The sequence below is a fragment of the Antechinus flavipes genome, chromosome 1 (genome assembly GCF_016432865.1).
Source record: "Antechinus flavipes isolate AdamAnt ecotype Samford, QLD, Australia chromosome 1, AdamAnt_v2, whole genome shotgun sequence".
Lineage (NCBI taxonomy): Eukaryota > Metazoa > Chordata > Mammalia > Dasyuromorphia > Dasyuridae > Antechinus > Antechinus flavipes.
The window spans coordinates 656474796-656497928 of record NC_067398.1 but is presented as its reverse complement, the minus strand read 5'-3'; the positions used below and the strand labels follow the sequence as shown (position 1 = coordinate 656497928).

Below are 23133 nucleotides of genomic sequence, written 5' to 3'. Positions count from 1 at the left end.
TCAGTGGTCACCTCTATCTTTGTGTCCCTGGTACCTGGCATAGTATTTTGTATGTAATATCTGGAGAAATTCACTGGTGAGATTCTTCTTGCTGGGAAAAGCAGTTAGAGAGACAAAGATGAAGCAGAGAAAGATAAGGAGAAGGAGAAGGAAGAAATGAGGCTAGGAAAGAATCAAAGAAATAGGAGAGAGACTTAATGGGTGTTTGTTGAAGGAATTAATGAGGTGGCTCTCTATTTCTAGTGTTGCAATATTTAATCATGAAATACTTGGACTTTTTTCTCCCTTCTTGTTGGATGATTTGGTTATCTTTCTTTCTCGGTAATTTCCCTTTCCCTAGGTTTAGGAGATTGGGAAGAAGACTTGGAGGTTTAAATTATAAAATCATCACTCTAAAGCTGGAAAGATCTTTAGCAGCTGTTTTACAGATAAGAAAACAAACTTTCCTAAGGCTCCACAGATAGTGACTGAGGCTGGATTTGAATTCAAAGCTTCAGACTTGAAAATGAGATTTTCAATTTTCATTGTTACCTCTTCAGTTGACCGCATGCAACCTCCATCTCGGAGCTTGTCCCAAAGGGCTGTCCTTTCTTAAGATAGAAAGAGGAATTCAATTTGATCTTTCTAGACAGGCTGCAGCCCACTGGCAGAGCAGGTGGTGACCTTTGAATTCTGCTCTTAGCTATGGAACAGAAGCAGGATCAAGTGGGTGACTAAAAGAAGCACTTGGTGTTATGGTGTAGCCCAAAGAGCCCTGGACTTGAAAATCCTGACTGAAATTTACTATCTGTGACATTGGATGAGTCTATATGGTCTTTCTGGGCCCAGTTTCTTGACCTGTAAAATGAGAGAGCTAAGCTAATTGATGTCTGAGAGTCCTTTCCAGCTCTAAATTTTGTGTTCCTCTCCAGTGTTGGACCCCTGACCCAGAGGCCTGAGCCCCAGTAACCTGGATCCTCTTCCCAAACACAGACATTCTCCTCTGCTTTTTTGCTTTTAGCCCATTCCTAGACAATCCTGTGACAAGCCTCTTGTAGAAAAGGGAAGGGGAGATCCAGAAGAGAGTTTCAAGTCCCCCATCTCTCAACCCCCCTCTCCTGGCCTTCTTGCTCCACCACAGGGGAGTTTCCAAACGACTGAAAATAGCTTTAAATTAGGAAAAAGAGCTAAACTGCCAGGGTCCTTTGGTCTATTAAAAGCTGAGCAGAGGCCACTCAGCTCCCCTGGCTCCCCCTGGCTCCTGTCCGGCAGGGAGCGGTTTTGCATTTGAAGCCCTGAATGGCAGCTCCGCTAATTCTGAACAATAGTGCTGAGGATGAAAGGCGTTCGGCTGCCATCAGGGGCTGGGCCGTGTGCCGCAGGAGCCGGGGCTGGCTAGCCAACCCCAGCTGTTTCCCTTTCAGCCACAGTCGGGGGGGAGAAGCATAGCTCTCCCCCTTGCCCGCTGGGTTTGCCAAAATTAGGAAGGATCTACTTGCCTGGGACCTTTCATCCCCCCAGGTGGGGAAAGTGGGGGTGGGATGGGAGGCGGGAGCTGCAAACACCTGTGAAGAATCTCCGATGCCCTCCCCTCTGGTTACAGGGGGACTGCCCACCGTGGGCTGGGCAGGAGAGAGCCGAGGCACAGGCTGGAGCCAGCGGTCAAGGGGTCAGGTGTTTCTAATGACTGGACAAAACGTGAATATCACCTTCATTCATTCATTCGTTCATTTGTTCATTCATTCATTGAAGAAACCCAGTATAGAGGAAACTGTACTGGTCCCGAAGTCAGACACACGTCCTGCTAGTGCAGGCCCTGATTGCTAATGATTACCAGCTCTAGAACCCCAGGTACAACATTCCACCACTCTGACCTCATCTTCTTCAACTTTAAAATAGGACCTAGAATATTTGCACTGTCTTTCTTCTAAAGGTAAACTTTAACCAGCTACTGTATTATGTGAAAGCTATTATTCACCTCCACTAAGATATGTCTCTCCCATGGGGTAAAAATGATGCTGAGTTCTTGTGGGATATCCCACCAGGTAGCAGCCGCCGAAAGAGAAAGGCTTTGAGCACTCTCCCAGTGATGGACTCGTTATCTGATGCCTTGTAAGTATTTTGTCATTACCCCCTATATGCCAGGATCTGTGCTAGGTGCTGGGAATACAAAAGCAATTTCTGGTTGGAGGAAAACGACATATATGCAGATAAGAAAGTACACAAGGTGAACACCAAGTAATTTGGGAGGATGGGTTACAAGAGTGAGTAATCAGAAAAGCCTGTGTATAGCAAGCAGCTGGTACTTGAGATGAATCTTGAAGAGAATGAAGGATCTTGAGAGGTGGAGGTAAGGAGGGAGAACATTCCAGGCATGGGTTGTGAGAGGCGGGCCACCTGTGAACAGTCATAGAGGCAGGAGATGAAATATCATGTATATGTAACTCTAAGTAGGATAGTTTGGAGGGTGTTGGTGAAAGAAAGAAATATAAAATAAGTCTGGGAAGAGTATACTGGTACCAGATCATGGAGGGCTTTAAATGTTTTACAGAAGAACCCAGTCTAGTTTATTTCAGCAGTGCTACACATGACCACAGAATGATGAATTTTTACAGTCACATCATTTCTTAAAAACTATCTACTGATACTATCAATCAACCAATAAATTAATAAACATTTATTAAGCACCTACTATATGCCAGATTTTGTGCTAAGTGATAAAAATACAAAAAGAGACAGTTCCTACCCATAAGGAGCTTATAATCTAGTGGAGGAGACAATGTGCAAATAAAAATATACAATACATATAGGTAATAATTAATAGGGGGAAGCTATTAGAATTAAGATGGACTGAGAAAGACTTTAGAGAAAAGATGGAATTTTAGTTGGGACATAAGGGAAGCCAGGGGTATAATAGGCAAAGTTGAGGAGGGGAAGTGTTCCAAATACAGGGAACAGCTAGAGTAAATGACCAAAGCTGAGAGATGGAGTATCTTGTTCATGGAACAGCCAAGAGGCCAATGTCACTAGACCAAAAGTAAAGTCTAAGAAAGCTGGAAAGGTAGGAGGGGGCTAGGTAATGAAGGGCTTTGAATGCCAAATAGAACATTTTATATTTGATCTTGGAGACAATAGAGAACCACTAGAGTTTATTGTGTAGAGATGGGGTGACATGATCACAGAGGGAGAGAGACAGAGATAGGGACAGGGAGAAGAGGTAGTGAAGGGGAGGGGGAGGGGGAGAGGGAGAGGTCGAGCTCTTTGAGACAAAGATACACATGAAAGTATTCCTATAATAGTTTTGATCTCCAGGGTGTGCTAAGAGAACATCTCCCTTGGGTGAGATCATTTCTCTTATAATTTGAGGTAAGATCTTATCTTTTTCCCAAATGAAGAGCTCATTTGCTCTTCTATATTCTCTTGCATATTCTAGTCTAGAAAATTTCTCCAATTTCTATTTAGTATTTTATTCAGATAATGGGTTTACTCACTAATCTCTATGTGTGATGATCTTTTATGTAACTGGCCTATTTGCAGTTCCTTAATTGACTGCCTACAACATTTTATCTCCCATCTTTCTAACTTTACATTGACTGTCCCTTATGTTCAGAATGTTATAGTCCCTCACCTCTGCTTCTTAGCCTCTCTGACTTGTTATAAGACTAAGCTCAAATCTAATCTTCTTCAATAGGCTTTCTTGGTGCTTTTTGCCTCTAATGTCTTCCACTTTCAGAATGCTTTTATATACTTTGTATATTGTCTCCAACACTATAATGTATGTTCTTTGAGAAAAAGAACCATGTTTTGCTTTCTTTGTATTTCCAGTGCTTAGCACAATACTTGACACATAGTAAGTGCTTAATAAATGCTTAATTGATTAACTGAATGAGAGTTTCATTCTAATGAATGAAATCTGAAGACTAATCTATCCCATAAAAATGAAAAGGGAATGGGCTTTTGTTATGAATCTATCATCCTCCAAGAGTTATTTAAGGAGTGGCAGATTTAATTCTAACTTGATACCCCGCTTGGAGACTAAGGGGAAAATTGCTTTGCTTCAGTGGTCCAGGCATTTCCTACCTCTCCACCCTCTCCTCTTCCTTTTCTTTTTTTCTTTTCTTGTTTTAATAATATTTTATTTCCCCCAAATCTATGTTAAAACAATTTTTAATTTTTTTTCCATTTTGATTTGGAAATTTTATTCCTCCTTCTTTCCTTCCCATTCCCTTGCCCCGTTAGACCATATAGTTTATATAAAGAGTACTGTCCTTTTCCTACTCTGAAAAGATGAGTCAACTCTCAGATCATATCTATTTATGCCATCATCAAACCATGTCTATAGATTTAAACGATCCACACACAGATCTATCTAATAGAAATAAGACTGTAAAGGAAAGTTGGACTGTGATGAAGCTACAACATTTGCCTATAGAGCTTCTGTGAATAAATGTTCATTAAAGCAATGGGGTACCACTGCAGATCTTTGAATTGAGAAGTAACATAGTCCCATCTGCACCTTAGGAAGATTACTCAAACAGTGGGTACTCAGGCACCCAAAAGGCAATGGAGGAGTATAGAATACATATGCTTACGTACAATGAGTGATATGAGGTAGATGTAACAAACTCTATGCCCTCCAGAGGAGGGCAGCCCAAACTAGATAAAAATGTAATTGGGAAATGCTTAACAAAACAAAATAAAAAAATACAACATAGAAAATAAAATTTTTGGTTTTCCATGTCAATATCCAGGAGCAGGGATCTGTTCACATTTAGTCCCATAGGGCTATGGCTTTTCATCTCTCCTTTCCTTACCAAACCCTATTTTTCATCCATATTGTGACCTCCAATCTCTCAACCTCTCACTTCACTTCTAGGCCATAGACCCTATCAGTAAGGAAATATGAGTATGGGAATACAGAATAACAGATGGATAGCATGAGTTTTATTCTGGTACCTTCAAAATGTTAAAAGGCCCAGAAGGCGGCCTCCATTACATTGGGCCAATCCTCAGTAGGACGAGGACCTAAAAGTGAATATAAGTGGGAACAGGATGAGAAGGCAGCAGTGAGCTGCAATCTTTATCATTAGGGGGAAACTCTAAAATTACAAATCCTGTGATGACTCAAAATATTCTATGTCTTGAATCCTCTACTTCTGCTGACCTGGTCCTGTCTCTGTCCCCTGAACATTCCTTCCTATTTCTACTTCTTTCTCCATTTACAGCTGATCAAATATCCATCTTTTAATGTCTAGACCAAGTGCCATTCCAGGAAGCCTTGTCTGACCACACAGCCCCCCAGTGAACACTCCCTCCTCTGATCTGATATAATAATATTTGCTGTCTATACCACTAATTGGCCATTGAACTAATTATTTTTATTTACTAACCATACCACTAATTGGGCATCAAACTAATTATTCTTAATTTATTGCCTATACCACTAATTAGGCATTGAACTAATTATTTTTATTTATTGTCTCTGCCACTAATTGGCTGTTGAGCTAATTATTTTAAAATTTTGCTCTCTGTGCCACTATTTGAGCAATAAACTAAAAAAAAATTGTCATGTGAGGGTCTTCTCCAGCTAGATATAAGCTCCTTGAAGGTAGAACCATCTTCTACTTTAATGGATCCCCTGTACCACCTATCTCAGAACTGTCATAGAATATAGATCCATGTAATATTTGGTAGATGATTTTATGACATTTTATGCCCTGGATCCCAAGTTAAAGCTTCAAAATCTTCATTTACAGCTCTAACATCAACAATGAGAGATCTGGTAGCAAGGTGGAGGAGGGGGGACTGCCATCTGTGTCAATTCTATTTTCATCTCCCCCTGTGCCTGTGAGACTTGTACTTCCTGTTGTGCCTCAGGTGAGAAGAGAACCTACCTTCTTTTGACCACATGCTTTCCGTCTCCTGCTGTGTATATCCCCTGAGGGAAAGGAACAAAGGGTGATTTCCATCTGCACCAGAGCACAGCAGTTTCCATCTTCTGCTTTGATTGCCTGATCTCCAGATGAAGAGGAGCGACCTTCACTTATGGTGGCTAATCTTCCATCTTCAGGTGTGCCTGTGTCCTGAGGGAAGAGGAAGCAGAAAGTTGGTGGGGTATCCAGCTCCTGCTGAGGGAGGTTCAATTTCCATCTCCTATCACACTGCCTCCTGCTGCACCATCTTCTGTCTAATTTCCAGACTTCAGATAGAAGAGAAGTGAAATAGGAACTTCCATCTGACCAAACACCTTCCATCTGGGGCTTTGAATTTCTTTTAACTGATCTCTAGCCTCTTTTGGGAGAAAGAGGAGGACCTTCCACTCCATGAATAAAATACTCTTCCCTCCCAACATAATTCATAAAACAATGTGTATTAAAAATAATTAAAATACTCTTCCTTCCTACATATCCTGGATTTTCATCTAAATCCCTGTAGGTTATCAAGGTCATCATCACTATTCCTCATCCCCCTGCCACCTGATAATTTATTTCCACCTCTTTTAATCCAAAATCTTAATCCAAAATCCCAACCAAATGTAACCTACTCCTCTCGTTGTGCTCTCTGGAATACCTGCTCCATAGGCAACAAACATTTTTTTCATTAAATTTTTTTTTTCTCTCCCATTCTTTCCATTTTTTAGAAATTACTGGGACCTGGCTCTTCACTGAAGATAAAACTTCCACAACCCTCCTTTCTAGTACTGATTGGACTTTCATTCATTCCTCTAGGCTCACTGGTTGAAGTGGAAGGGAGTTGAAATACTCCTTTCTTCCTCTTGCCATGTCCAGGTTCTCTCCTTATCTCCATCTCTCGGGTAACCTTTTTTCCTTTGAGGCCCAATCAGAATTCTCTAGCTATTATTTGTAGACTTCTAGGTCATTCTTCTTCCTCCTTCATTGAGTTCTTTTCCTAATTCATCATTTTTCTCTTCTCCCCATTCTAGGAGACTTTGACATACATATTCTCTCTCAAACACTCTAACCACTCAGTTCCTTAATCTACTCAACTCCTTTTTTTTTTATTCTTTCAAGAGAGCCTTGTGAGATGGAGACCAATTCATATCACCCTTTGGGGCTTTGTCTGGTGACCTCAGGGTTTGAAGTCTGTTCTTCTATGTCTCCATTAAAAGCTATCTATGGTCAGAGTTCTTTTTGCTTTTTGTTCATTTTTAAAGATTGAGGTCTGCTCTTAGGGCAAAAAGGAGATTGTCCCAAGGTTTCTCTACAGGCAAGAGCAGCTTCATGCTGCCATGAGGCCAATGCTACTGACTTCCTTCCTGTATTGGGTGGATGTGACCAATTCTCTCCTTATTCTGGGGTTCATTGTTTGCCTTTTGGAATTGGATGTCTCATAGCTAGTCTGCTATTCCACTTGCTTCTGAACCAGGACAGAGTAGCCAAGACTGCTGTATTTTGGCTAAGAGCCTAATAGTAGATCCCCCCAATGCACAGAATGCCACACCACCTTGGGTCCCTGCACTGTCCCTGCCCTCATCCACCTCCCCCAGTGCCCAATTAAAACAGACCTTTTCTGAAGTTCTTCAAAAATATCTTCTGTGGAAATTTGTTACGTTCCAAATATTTGTGTGTTCTGTCACTCCAAAACCAGTTCAGAGACTTGATATGATGTTGATCTGAGGGAAGTCAAGAAGAGCTCAAGACCTGTCTACTCTCTACCATTTTGGCTCTGCTCTCTCTCAATTCCTACAAGCTACTCTTTTACTCCACATCAGCTATAAACAATAATGGTGTACCCTGGCTTTTTACCTTTATTCACAAAGGTACCATTTCCAATTGAAGAATTCTGAAAACCTCTTCTCTGGCTATGGTTTTTCATCTCTCCTTCTTTCCTTACCAAACCCTATTTTAATCCATATTGTGACCTCCAGTCTCTCAGCCTCTCACTTCACTTCCAGGCCATAGATCCTGCACTAGACTCTCTTCTTTTCCCCCATCTTGAACCCTTGATCAATCAGTTGAGTCCCTGGTCTCCTTATCATATCTTCAACTGCCAAGCCTCAGTCTTGAATAATCTGTCAGCCACATTTACTCTTATATACCTAACAAAGGTGGAGACAATTATGCAATATTCTGACCGGATCCACTACAATCTATGTTATACAACCTCAAATGGACCCTAACTGCTGCTAAGCAATCCTACGATCTAAGTCACTATCCCACTCTCCAGAGTAGCTCTTCCAAACCTTTACATCCCTCCTCAAATCTCCTATGCTTCCCACTCTTTGCTGAGATCCTTGACTCATATTTTGCCAAAAAAAAAGAATTTGAGACCATTCCATTAAGATCGTTATTTTCTTCTCCTCCTCATCTCTATGACTCAGAAGCCTTCTGCCATTATCTATTCTTTTGCCTCTGTCTCACACAAAGAGGTGGCTCTAGTTCTTAGCAAGGCAAAGCCTTCTACCTACACAAGCAATCCCATCCCATCACACCTTCTCCAACAGATTACTTCCCTCTCTCATCTATACTGTTACTTATCTTCTACTTTTCCCTTTTTATTGGCTCCTTCCCTATTACCTTCAGACATGTCCATGTAGCTCTCATCCTCAAAAAATTCTCACTTGGTCCTTCCCTGATAGCTATCATCTCATCTCTTCTATCCTTGGTTACTACACCCTTTGAGAAGGCCATCTACAATAAGTGATTCCATTTTCTCTTCTTTTATTTGTTTCTTAACCCCTTACAATCTGACTTCTGACCTCATCCATTAACACTGTTCTCTCTGAAGTTACCAATGATTTCCTAATTGTCAAATAAAATGGCTTTTTTTCAATCTTCATTTTCCTAGATATCTTGATACTATTGAGTGCTCTCTTCCCCTTGATGCTCTCTTCTCTCTAGGTTTTTGGGACACCCGCTTTTTCCTGGTACTCTTCTTAGCTATTTTCACACAAGGTTACACCCTCTAGCTGTAGGTGTCCCGCAAAGCTCTGATCTAGGCACTCTTCTCTTCTCCCTCTATGCTACTTCACTTGGTGAACTCATCAGTTCCCATGGATTTAAATTTTTTTTTGTTGATTTTCAAATCTATGTATCCTGCCCTAATCTTTCTGCTGATGTCCAGTCATGCATCTCCAAATGCCCTTCATACATACCAAACTGGATTCTAGTAGACATCCAAAACTCAATATATCCAAAATAAACCCATTCTTTTTCTCCTAAACCTTCCTCCCTTCTAAACTCCCCTATTACCGTAGAGGGCAACACCATCCTCCCAGTCCCCTAGGTTCATAATCTTAGGTGCCCTCATCTTTCATGTTCATTCTGTTGCCAAGGGCTGATTTCATTTTTCCATCAGCTCTCAAATACAACCCCTCTCTCCTCTGATACTATCACTAGCCTAGAGCAAGCCCTCATCACCTCACAATTGGTCTATTGCAATAGCTTACTAGCAGATCTGCCTATCATAAGTCTTTTCCCACTCCAATCTATTCTCCATTGAACTGCCAAAGTGATTTTCCTAAAGTATAGTATCTGACCATGTCAACCTCCTATTCAACAAACTCCATTGGCTCTATATCACCTTCAGGGTAAAACATAAAATCTTCTGTTTAGTGTGTAAACCTTTTTATAATCCAGCTTCTTCTACACATACATATCCTACTTCTCACCATGTACTCTTTGATTCATCACTTGGCTTCAGGCATTTTCTCTGACTTTCCCCCATGCCTGGAATGCTCTCTTTCCTCATCTCTACCTCCTGGCTTTCCTGACCTTTAAGTTTCAACTAAAATTCCACATTCTAAAATGCATTTAACATCCCCTCTTAATTTAGGTATCTTTTCTTTGTTAACTGTTTCCTATTTATTCTGCCTATAGCTTGTTTATACATATTTCCTTTGGGTATTGATTAGATCATAAGTTCTCTGAGGGCAGATCTTTTGCATCTTTTTGTATTTTCATTGTTTAACACAGTGCCTGCCACATGGTACTTAAACGCTTATTGACTGACTGATCTGAATTGATCCAATTGAGTCTAGCATGATAGATCCAATCAGTTTTGTGTGACTCTCAATTCAATTCAGCATTGTTATGTAATTTTGTACACGTTACTTTAACTTTAAACGAAGAATCCAATAATTGGGGATGAATTTTTTTTGACAAAAACTGCTGGAAAAATTGGAGAATAGTGTGTGAAAAAAAGAAAAAAATGAGATTTCAGTCAGTATTTTACACCATAATAAGTTCCAAAATTGTTACTCAACTTGAAATGGTCATTTTTAAAAAATTAGAGTAAAAGAGATATCAACATTTTTCACAACTATGACAAAAGATAATTTTTAAAAAATATGTCATTATTAGTGGGGTTTGTTTTTATATTGTCATTTCTGAATATAATCTATTCCTACTCCCCTACCCATCATGAAATCCCTGCAATAAAAACTTTTTTTTAAAAAGGGGAGAGGGGGAGAAAACTAAACAAAATATCTAAGATATCTGATACCATATGCAGTATTCTCCATGTTTAGTCCTATACTTCTGCAATAAAGGGAGAGAAAGATGTTTTCTCAACTATTCTTCAGAGGAAAAGTTTGGTCATTATAATTATTAATTTTTTTGTCATTTACATTTTTGTTGAAGTCATTGCATATGTGATTTTTATGGTTCTTATTTCCCTCTGTATCACTTCATATAGCTTCTCTGAATTCTTCTTCTTTATTTCTTATGGTATAATAATATTCCATTAGAGGGGGAAAATGTTTATCTAAACAGAGAATGAAGGAGAACACAAAAGATAGAATGGATAAGTCCAATTAGATGAAATTGAAAAGCTTTTGTAAGAATAGAAACTGTCATCTGTGAATTAAGTATCTCTGATAAAGGTCTGATATCCAAGATATATAGCGTAATCAACAACACAAGAGTCATTCTTCAGTGAAGTGGTTATAGGAAATTTGCACAGAAAATTGCAAGAATCACATGAAAGATCTTTCCAAAACACACTTAGCAAATGGACAAGTGTCACAATTTAGAAATTGTCAAAATTGGAAGGGATATAGGAAGACATATACTAAAACATTTTTGGTGGCACTATGAATCAGTACAAATGTTCCAAAAAGCAATGTGAAACTTTGCTTTTTAAAAAGTAAGATTAAAATGACAATGCTTTTTAGCCAAAAGATCTTGTTACTATATATGTACATGTACACAATATATACATATACATGCAGATATACCCGAAGGAGGTCAAACACAGGAAGATCTTAAATACACCAAAATATTATAGCAACACTTTTTGTGAAAGCAAAGTAGAAACAAACTACTTTGTTCATTTAGGGAAAGACTAAACAAAGTGTGATACATGAATATGATGGAATATTTCTGTAGTAAAAATTATGAATATATCAGATGTGGCAGTGCAAGCTTTGTACTAGAGGAAGCTGAGACTGGTGGGTCACTTGAGTTTGGGCATTCTGAGATATAACATAATTAAAGCTTATCAAATATCTTCAGGAGAGGTATCAGCCACCAGCCTGCCTCAGAAGAGGCTAACTAACCTAGTTCAGGAAAACAGCATTTTTGTCTGTGTACTTTTATGCTGATGAATATTGGAGTTGGGAAGATACTCATCAATTAGGGACTGTCTAAACAAGTTGTGGTATATGAATGTAATGGAATAGGATTATTCTATAAGAAATAGTGAGGAGGCAGATTTCAGAAAAACCTGGAAAGATTAATATAAACTGATGCTGAGTGAAGTGAGCAGAACTAGGAGAATATTTTCATAGTAACAAGAAAATTATGTGATGATCAGCTGTGATAGACTTGGCTCTTTTCAACAATGAAGTGATTCAAGGCAATTCTAATAAGACTTGTGATGGAAAATACCATCAACATCCAAAGAAAGAACTATGAAGACTGAATGCAGATTGAAACATACTATTTTTATTTTTTTCTCATGGTTTTCCCCTTTTGTTCTGATTTTTCTTTAACAAGATAACTAATATGGAAACATGTTTTAAATGATTATACACATATAACCTATATCAGATTTCTTGCTATCTTTAGGAGGAAGAGAGGGAAGAGGGAAAATTTATTTACCATAAAAAAAATCAGACTAGAAACAGTGGGCAAATTTGGTTGCAAAATACTCCTAACAATTAGAGTTGTGTAAAAGTAGAATAGATTGACTCAGAAAACTGAGATTTCCTCTTTCTGGAGCTCTTCAAGCAAAGACTGGATGGCCACTGGCTGGCAAAGAACAAGAGTAAGCTCTTGTTTAGATTTGGACTGGATGAGATGAGCTCTAAGGTTCTTTCTGATTAAGATTCCATGTGTTCAGATGCTCTCATGAAGCCCCTCTCAGCTCTAAGATCTATGGTTTGTATGACAGACAGCCCAGGGTTAAGAGGATACCAACAAGATTGCCTTCTGCCTTTTCCAGTTGATAGGCTGCCAAAATTGAGACATCCATAAATGGTTCACCTTAAGGAAGCATGTCTCCACCTGATGCCAGGCCTGCCTCAGGAAGGTATCCTTAATTCTGGTTATCCCCAATTCAAAATTTCTATAGTATATTGGGCCAAAACTTGCTACCCTGACATTTCCACTTGCTGGTCCTATTTTTGCTTTTGGAGCTTAATTCATTTCAGTGAGCACTTATTAGGCACCAACAGCATCATTGGATCATAGATTTAGATCTGAAATGGGATTCCAGAAGCCATCTAGTCCAGCTCCCTCATTTTCTAGCTGATACACTGAGATCTAGAAAGATGGACCATAGGCAGGTTCCCCAGGCAGGAGCTACCACAACTAGGTCTTCTGACTGCAGAACAGTGTTCTACCATGTCATTGCCCTATGGACAAGGGATTGATTGGGATGGTCAATTGAGACATAAAGACAGAACTAAACTAGTCCTTTCCCTTTATCTACTTATACCCAAATTTAATCCTTCTGTATGGTAGATGAATCCTTCAGATATCCAGAACACAACTACATACCTGTCAGATTGGCTACGATGACAGGAAAAAATAATGATGAATGTTGGAGGGAATGCGGGAAAACTGGGACACTGATGGTGGGACACTGATGCATTATTGGTGGAGTTGTGAATGAATCCAACCATTCTGGAGAGCAATCAGGAATTATGCCCAAAAAGTTATCAAACTATGCATACCCTTTGATTCAGCAGTGTTACTACTGGGCTTATACCCCAAAGAGATACTAAAGAAGGGAAAGAAACTTTTATGTGCCAAAATGTGTATGGCAGCCCTGTTTGAAGTGGCTAGAAACTGGAAAATGAATGAATGCCCCTCAATTGGAGGTTGGTTGGATAAATTGTGGTATATGAATGTTATGGAATATTATTGTTCTGTAAGAAACAACCAGCAGGATGAATACAGAGAGGCTTGGAGAGACTTACATGAACTGATGCTAAGTGAAATGAACCAGGAGATCATTATATACTTCAACAACAATACTGTATGAGGATGTATTCTGATGGAAGTGGATTTCTTTGAAAAAGAGAAGATCTAACTCAGTTTCAGTTGATCAACGATGGAAAGAAGCAGCTACACCCAAAGAAAGAACACTGGGAAATGAATGTAAACTGTTTGCATTTTTGTTTTTCTTCCCGGGCTATTTTTACCTTCTGAATCCAATTCTTCCTGGGCAACAAGAGAACTGTTTGGTTCTGCACACATATATTGTATCTAGGATATACTGTGACATATTCAACATGTATAAGACTGCTTGCCATTTGGGGGAGGGGGTAGAGGGAGGGAGGGATAAAATCGGAAGTGAGTGCAAGGGATAATATTGTAAAGAAATTTTTTTTCAAATTAAAAATAATAATAAAAAATAAACTGTATCCTGATAAATTCAGTCCAATTTTCCAATCTGTCCAATTAATAACAGCAATAATAGTAGCAAATGGCATTTACATAGTTCTTTAAGGTTTATAGAGCCTTTTCTATATTATTTTATTTGATATATTATCTTCACTTAAAAGATAAATATTATTCCCATTTAATAGAATGCCATAAAGCTGGAAAGTATCTGAAGATAAATTCCAACTCACATCTCTCTGACTCCAACTCCAGTGCTCTATCCATTATGGCATACTGTCTTCTAAGATTTTTTGTATTTTCGTTAGCTATCCCTCCTAGCTTGTCACAAATGTCATAAACAGGTTACATTGGCTGAATGTAGGAGAGAGACTGAAGCCAAATGTTTGCAAACTGATTTTACCTATTTTCCTCACTTGAATCTTTCAACAACCCTGTGAGATAAGAACATTATACCCAATTTACAAGTAAGAAAACTGAGTCTGAATGGTAGTGTTTTGTTCAAAGTCACCACAGCTAGTAAGTGCTTTAAGGTCAGATTTAAACTCAAGTCTCCCTGATTCCAAGTTACTCTGTGATACCTTGCTATCAACAGACCTCCATCCAATATGATACTATCCATTCAATTATAGTATCATAAATTTAGAGCTGGAAAGAACCTTCAAGGCTATCCAGACCAACCTTGTGTAAATGTGAAGAATGGGCTCGAGAGAGCTGATTGTTAAATTTTCAATGTGAGAATTTACAGCTCAGACATTAGCAAACACTACAAGTGATTTGTTATTTTGTTAATTGTCTAAAGTCAACTTAAGAGAGTGACAGAGAAAAGGTTAATAATTGCAGATTAAACTTAAAAGTTTGTCCTGAGATTGTTAAAACATTTTCTAGAACACTTTGGAATCCAACCCAATCCTTTGGGGAAAAAAACTCAAGTGATTTGTCCAAGGTCACACAGGTAGGAAGCCAAACAATAACTGAATCAATAGTCTTTATTAAGTGTGGAGTTTGTGTCAGGCACTGTGCTAAATACTGGAAATACAAATACAAAGAATGAAATAATCCCTACTTGCAATGAGCTCACATCCTAAGGGGAAATAATGTAAGTATGTATAATTGACATCATGTTCCTTTCTTCTCAATAGGTAAAGAAATAGTAAAAGAAATTGGAGCTCAACATTTTAATTAATTAATTTAATAGTAATATTATAATGTAATAGTGATTTTATAACATAAAACAGCAATTTAATTTAACAGTTAATAGTAAGTGATCAAGTTTCCAGAAGCAGTTGTTCACTTAGTTGCAAATGTGTCTAACTATACTACCATTCTACATTTCTTCATCTTATCTAAAAAGATATCTCAAAAAGACTTTGTCAGATGTTATACTAGCATCCAGGTATATTTTATTTATTTATTTCATCTATCATTCTAATGACCCACATCAAACAAAAAAAAATCAAGATTTAAAAAAAAATGTGTCAGACATCTTTGTGATGCCTTGGTGTCCCCTATAATTAACTTGCTTCTTTGCAGATTGAGGATAAAAATTACAATATTGGTATTTTAAAGCACATTAGCATTTGGGAGGAAAATCAAGGAGAAAAAAACTATTGCAAAGGGCAGATAGGGTGATGATAATTGATAAGAGAGAAGGAAGAGGGGCCCAGTTCTTAGTTCAATTTTGTTTTTTCTGCAGAGAAGAATGACCTTTGCTTTAGAAATGACCAAAGAAAAATGGCCAAGGAGCAGCTAATACCCAGACAAGTAAGAAGATAATAAGAGAGTAGATATAGGCTCATGATGTATTCAAATCACCTGGTCCAGATGACTTATATGTCTGGAGGATGTGAATGCTGATATTTGAAAAATATCAGTGATATTTGAAAAATCGTAGAAAAGGCAACTGGCCCTGAAGACCAAAGAAGGATAAATACTGTCCCAATTTTCAAACAAAAGGAAGAAAAGAGATCTGAAAACCTTAAGTTGGTAAACGACTTCTATTCCTGAGAAAATTCTTGAAGAGGGAATTAAAAAGATGGTTAGTGAACATTTAGAAAAGTATGCAATGATTCCAAAGAGCCAGCTTGGCTTCAAGAATAGATCAGACCAGACTAACCTTATTTCTTTTTTTAACAGGGTTACTGAGCTAGTAGATGAGGGGAATTCTCTAGATGTGCTCTACTTAGATTTTAGCAGTAATTTGATAAAGTATCTTATATTATTCTCATGGAAAAGGTGGAGAAATTGGATCACATGAACTCAAGGCCAGTCTCAAGGAGCCAGTGTGTGTGTGTGTGTGTGTGTGTGTGTGTGTGTGTGTGTGTGTGTGTGTTTTTTAGGAGCCATTGTTAAGTAGTTCAAAGCCAGCTAGGGAGATTTCCAGTGGAGGCAATATGTTTTCCCTTGTGCTGCGTAATACTTTTATCAGAAACTTAGCATAGATGGCATGGTCATCACATCTGAAGATGACACAAAGTCAAGAGGGCAACTAACACACTGGAGACAGAATTAGAATCCAAAAAGATCATGACAAAACAGTGTGTTTACTTGAATAAAATGAAATTTAATAAAGATAAATCTAAAGTGTTACATTTGAGTTCTGAAAATCAACTTTATAAATGGTTAGCCATTTGTCTGAGAAAGATCTTGGGGTTTTAGTAGAGCACAATGTGAGTCAGAAATGTGATGAAGAAACTCAAAAAGCTCATTAGAACTTGAGAGGTAGAGCTGACAGGAACAAGGAGCTGATAATGTCATCTTTGATCTGAACTGATTGGATGCCATTTAAAGGATTGGGATCAGTCCAAAGGATCAGTTTTTCAAGAACATTGACAAATGAAAAACAAACTGGTGGAAAAGGGATTAGATTTGTCTGGGTTGGTTCTAGAAGGCAGAATAAGGAAAGATGATTAGAAATATCAAAGAGGCCGTTTGAGCTGGATGGTTGGAAAAGCCAACAAGGAAACAAAATTTCTTTGTGATTAAAGCTGTCCAAAATTAGGTTATATGCAATTCTTTTAAGATATATAAAAATAAGAGGTAGCTAGATGATGTAGTGTATAGAGTACCAGCTCTGAAATCAGGAGGACCTGAGTTTAAAATTGATCTCAGAAGCTTACTAACTGTATGATTCTGGGCAAGTCAATTATCCCTGCTTAACTAAAAAATGTATCAAATATCCATTGCTAAATATTATAAATATATGAAAATTATAACTATATTATATTATATATTATGTATTTATCACTTCATTTAATTCTTCACTATAACCTTACAAAGTAGCTTCTATTAGTCCCATTTTACAGCTGAAGAAATTGAGATTTAGAAGGATAGAAATTTGAGAGGTAGCTGTGTTCAGGTAAATGAAATAATCAATTCACAAGTATTAAGCCCCTAACTATGTGTCAGGCATTATGCTAGGAGTGGGGAATTCAAAGACAAAAAAATGTAACAATCTCCATTTTCAAGGAGCTTACAGGGAAACAATATTTCTGTGTTAAGTACAATATATATAAACTATATACAAAGTAGATAAGAGATTTGGGGGGAAGGAAGATAGCAGTTGAAAAGATGGGGAAAAGCAAAAGATATATGTAGCTTGAGCTGAAATCAGAAGGAAGATAAGGTTCTAAGGGACAGAGGTAAGAAGGATGTACATTTCAGGAATGATGGAGAGAGAGAGAAAGTCTATACAAAAGCACAGAGGTGGAAAACAGAGATGTCATGTGTGAGAAACAGCAAGAAAGCCAATTTGGCCAGTTCAGACCAAAAGTATATCAAAGGAAGCAATATAGGAGAAGCCTGAGAAGTTGGAGGCAAGTTGTAAAGGCTTTTGAATGCCACACAGAGAAGTTAGTATTTGTTTCTAAAGGTCAATTGGAAGCCAGTGAAGTTGCCATGATCTACCCTGTACTTTAGGAATATAGAACAGTTTGGCAACAGTGTGAAGCTAAGAGACTCCTGGTCTCTCAAGAGGTGATGAGAACTTGAATTAAAATAATGGTGGCCATGTGAGCAAAGAGAAAAGGATGTATTGGAGAAATGTAGAAATACCTATTCATCTGAAACAGAAATAGACAAGATTTGGCAACTGTTTCTACTGGGCTTATATCCCAAAGAGATCTTAAAGGGAAAGGGACCCACATGTGCAAAAATGTTTGTGGCAGCCCTTTTTGTAGTGGCCAGAAACTGGAAACTGAGTGGATGCCCATCAATTGGAGAATGGCTGAATAAACTGTGGTATATGAATGTTATGGAATATTATTGTTCTGTAAGAAATGACCAGCAGGATGATTTCGGAGAGGCCTGGAGAGACTTACATGAACTGATGCTAAGTGAAATGAGCAGGACCAGAAAATCATTATACATGGCAACAATATTTATAGATAATCAATTCTGATGGACAGGAGATGATTCAAACCAGTTCCAATTGTTCAGTGATGAAGAAAGTCATCAACTAGAGAGAGGACTGTGAGAATTGAGTATGGTTCACAACTTATCATTTTCACTCTTTTTGTTTGCTTGCATTCTATTTTGCTTCACTTTTTCTCTTGTGCAGCACAATAATTATATAAATATATATGCATATGTTGGATTTGACATATTTCTACTATGTTTAACATATATTGGACTACTTGCCATTTAGGGGAGGTCATGGGGGAATGGGGAGATGGGGGAATTGTAACACAGGGTTTTACAAGGGCTAATGTTGAAGAACTATCCACGAATATGTTTTGAAAAATAAAAAGCTTTAATAAAAAATTTTTTTGGCAACTGGTCAGTTGTTAGGAGTGAGGGAGAACAAAGAGTGGAGGCTTCCTGGACAATGTAAACCTAGGTGACAGGAAGGATAATGGTACCCAAGACAGAAATAAGGAAGTTTGGAACAGAGGTGAGTTTTGAGGGGGAAATAATGAATTCTGTTTTGGAGAAGTTGAAATTAAGATTACTGTGGAGTATTCTATTAGCAATGTTCAGTAGGCAGTTGGTAATTAGGGTTCAGAAGAGACATTAAGCCTGAACCTATAGCTCTGATACTTATCTGCAGAGAGGCAATCATTAAATTCATGGGAGTTGATAAGTTCACCAAGTAAAGGGTTTTAGAGAAAGAAAGTCAAGACAGAGTTTTGGGGGACACACATAAGGGATTCCAGAATAGGACATGGAAAAGAAGTAGTTGGAGAAGTAGGAGAACAAGTGTGCTATCACATGTACTAAATTCATTCTGCTTGGCCTCAGAAGGCAAAATTAGGAGGAGTACACTACAAGGTATAGAGGGGCAGATTTTAACTTGCTATAAGGAAAAATTTTCTAAGAATCAGTACAATTCCATGAGTGGGATGGGCTGCCTCAAGTTGCTAATAATAATTTTTAGAGTGCTTGTTCAGTTTATGACACTTTACTAATGAGCCTTCAAAGCATTCTCCTCCCTTAATTTGCAGATCTGAAAACTGAGGCTCAAAGAGGGAAAGACTCTAGCCAACTGGTAGATTCTCCTTCCCTGAGAGACTGTTATGGCCAATTGTCAGGGATGTTGTTGAGGGGATGTCCAGATACAGACTTACCTAGATGCCTTCTGGGATCCAGATACTTCCCCTTAGGAGATCCTAGATTTCTGTGAAATACATGAATGCCTATTCCAGAAGCTGAAAAGTACAAGATCCCTTTATTCTTTTGAACTACAAACAAGGAGGTGCTGCTCTGGAACTCACCTCCAGGATTATTCATTAGGAAGGATTGACCCAACACACATCCAGACCAACCTCATGGCCACACCCAGGCCAGAAGCACAGGCATGTAACAGCTGCTAGCAAGCTGAGCTCACCTACAGGATGCCTTTCAGAACCCATGCTTTGAGTCATCACAAACGCAAACACCTTTCTCTCTCTCCTTTTTCTCCTTTCTCCACTCCTCTCTCCATCTCTCTTCCTCCCTTTCTCCCTCTCTCTGTTTTTCTCCTCCTTCCTTTTCTCCCTCCCTCCTTCCTTCCTCTGTTTCCACACACACACACACACACACACACACACACACACACACACACACACAGAATATGGTCATGCAGTCACCCAGAGAACATAGCCCCTCTTGCACAATTTCTTGCTGGAATATTTTTCAGTGCAGAAAATGAACCATTATTAAAACATCACTGCGACCAGCCGGGAAAAGTCATTTGCAGCAATTTATATCGTGTCACTGAGGCTGCTGAGAGGAAACAGGAGAAGAGAGGGATTTAAGGACTTGGTGAAAAATCACATTCCATCAGAGGGAGAACAGATGGGTATTTTTTCCCCACCCCTTTCCCTGGCTCCGGCTCAGAGTCAAGAATCTTAAATCAGCTGCAGATTTGATCTTTGTTTCATTTCCTGAGGGGTGACTCTCTGGCCATGGCGAACCCACTCAAGTGAATGTGACCACTGCAACTTACTGATGTCCCCATGTCCCCTCCTTCTATCTTCCCTCATTCCTGGGATTCCTAATGCCCTACTTTCCTCTGTATGTTTCACCTTCTATTTAACATCCCATCCAGACATCCCCCCAGGCCCATTTTGCCAGCTGTTTACTATCCCTGCCCTGCTTCTCTCTCCTTGGACCTGGACCTCCAAGCTCCCTCCCTCCTCCTCCTGAGAGAAGCTAATCCACAAATCTTTAGAGCTCCAGCCAGAAAGGCCCAAATCAGCTGATTGTTTACCAAGTACAAATCAGACCTTTTAGACATCTCAACCAAACTATGCTTTTTTTTTTTAATATTCATTAAGGTTATGTTATTATAGGCTTCATTCTCTCCCGTTTTACACCTTTTCTAGCTACCACTCTCCTGGAAATTATGTGAATTTAGATGGGGAAAAAATGTACATCATTATGTTCATTACCCTCTTATGAAAATGTAGGGTTTCTTTCCACTAGGAATTAAAAAAAAAAAAGTTATTCTGAAGAGTTAATCACCAGCCCTCCAAAGAAATTTGTGACATAAAAACAATCTTTCCCTATCTTAATATAAGCTCCTTGAGGACAAGGACCGTGTCTCTTTTTATATTTGTAATTCTGCTTAACAGAGTGCCTGACACATAGTAAGTGCTCAATCAATTTCTTTTCATTCATTCATTCATGCCCTTAATCCAGTTTCCCAGCATTGAAGAAATTCTAACATATTCTAGAATTAAGCTATGAAGCTCTATGCCTTGGGCTTCTCTTAAACAATTCAATAAGCATTTATTAAATGCCTAAAATGTGCTAATCGCTGGGGACATAAAAAATGAAAATACTACCTGCCTTCAAGGAGCTTACATTTTGCCAGGCTTTTCAGGCCCAGTCAAGGCAGTTTCCTATTTACCATCTTAATCCTGAAAGGACCTAGATCTGTGTTCCTAACCTTTCCCCTTGTTCCTCTGACCTTGAGGTCCTCCTGTTTTTTAGGCTGGAAGCATGTTTAATTGTCCTCCACATCCCTGGATGTGGATTCCAGAAGACTTTCATGACTCCCTAGTAAGTGGCAGGATCTAGCCCCAGGTCCCTCTCTTTTTCTGACCACCGGGTCCCTAACTTGTGAGACACAGCAGCAAGGTGAAAGTGTTGGTAAACTAATCACTCTGCCCAAAAAATCTGTTCCACTCTGGGAGCTGATAAAGAAATTAGATACTGGGGGGAAAGAGATCTAGAGGGAAAGGCCCAATCTCCTGGAAAAAGGAAAGTTTAGTCTACGGAATGACCTCTGGAGTTCTCTCAAGCAGTAGAGGAAGAAAAGGATACCCCTCCCCAAGTCTTCTTATCTGAAGCAAGATCCTCCTTCCACCAGCTAAGAACTCCTCATACTTTTCCATAGGGGCCTAGCAAAGACTTCCCACCCCTATCTCAGTCACTACTTCCTTTAAAAAAGAATTCTTTTCATCTATTTCCTATACATCAACTTCTTCACTTTTTTGACTGGTTAGTCACCTGCCTCCAGATTTTGCTTCAAAGTAGGGGGATGTTAGAGTGGGCTGAGATGTGCCATAGATTTTTCCTTGGAGCAGCAGAGATGTATTTTCTTTCTTCCATTTATTTCAGCAGCCCACCCCATCCCTCTTCATTTCCAGGACACATACAGTGTCCTGAACCCTTTCAGAAAGTCATTATGCTTCCTTAGTCGGTCCTCATATTTAGCATATTGAGTAGCCACAAGCACAAATAAATCACATTTAGGCACTTAAGTATAGTTGTGTTCACACATGGATGTATATATACACATGCACACATATATACACCCACACAAGTACAAATACCCTGCATCATCATGCAGATACCCAGAGAATATCGACTTCATATTTCTGTCATATTCTCATATTCTGTCCTTGTGTAACACCTACTAACCCTCCAACACTTTCCCCATTCTGTTTAGACTCACAAATTTCTAGTTTCTTGGTACTGGTTTTTAGATACTTCAAGCACATGCCCATACTTACCCCATCTCTTCTCCAAAGTCTTCGATGTTCAGGATGAGAAAACTCTTTGTTAACTCTGCCCTGTCCCCATTCCCTACCAAGTTCTTACCTGTGTGCCAAGTATCATGTTCTCCCCAGAGCTGGTCAGGAAAAGCATGCATCAGGATGAGATCTGAGGAACTCAGGACTCATTAGCTCTTCAGTGGTGAAGCCTTGCATGTCAGGAAAGTGTGGAATCCCCCAAATCTCCCCAGGGAGTCTCCAAAGACTCTTTGCAGTGATAGTCTTCTGAATACAGGCTCACCAGAAATCATTCTCAGTCTTGTAGAATCCATTCCTATGCTTTAGCCCTCTCCCTCTTCCCTCTAGCACTACAATCTTGCCCCTTTTGATTTTTCTCTCTACCAGGTTCCCCAACACTCCCTTCCAAGGCAACATTTTCTCATTCAACTCCTTTTGTTATCACCTCATTCTTCCCAATCCCTTGCCCCCTTCCCCAGCTCTTCACCTCATTCTCTCCTGGACTTGCAGAGTCCAAAGCAAAAGAGCAAGAGCTTCATATTCTTTGACATCTTCAGTCAGCCTCTTACCTATGGAGACAATAGAATTAGGAACAGGAAATTTCAGATAGGGATGGGGAGAGGAAAGGGAACTGGATAAAGGAAGGAGAGGGAGAACAAAGAAGAGGAAAGGGGATGAAGATAAAGAAGGGTTTAAGTTAAGAGGAAGAAGAGAAAGGGAGAAAGAGGAAATGGGGGGGGGAAGGAAAGGTTCTACTTCCACTTCACTTTATTCCTATCCCCCTCTCCTCTCTTCCTCACTTCATTTCCTCTTCCATTTCTCCTCTTACCTTATTTGCTTTTATCCCTACTTCTCTCCCAATGCCCCACCCCAAACATTCACTAATTTTTTTGACTGCAGTCTTTACA

General features: G+C 39.0%; 1 long non-coding RNA gene across 2 annotated transcripts; it reads right to left on the bottom strand.

Moving 5' to 3' along the window:
* Window positions 1-236: 236 nt before the first annotated feature.
* LOC127544841 (uncharacterized) lies at window positions 237-19778 on the bottom strand. 2 transcript variants are annotated; one of them, XR_007949541.1, is made up of 3 exons: window positions 19352-19778; window positions 5874-7612; window positions 237-2376 (listed from the first exon to the last, which is right to left on the bottom strand). It is a non-coding gene; the product is annotated as an uncharacterized LOC127544841 (long non-coding RNA). The 2 variants fall into 2 exon arrangements; XR_007949540.1 differs by lacking the exon at window positions 19352-19778 and having other exon boundaries at window positions 5874-14127.
* Between the last annotated feature and the right edge of the window lie 3355 nt (window positions 19779-23133).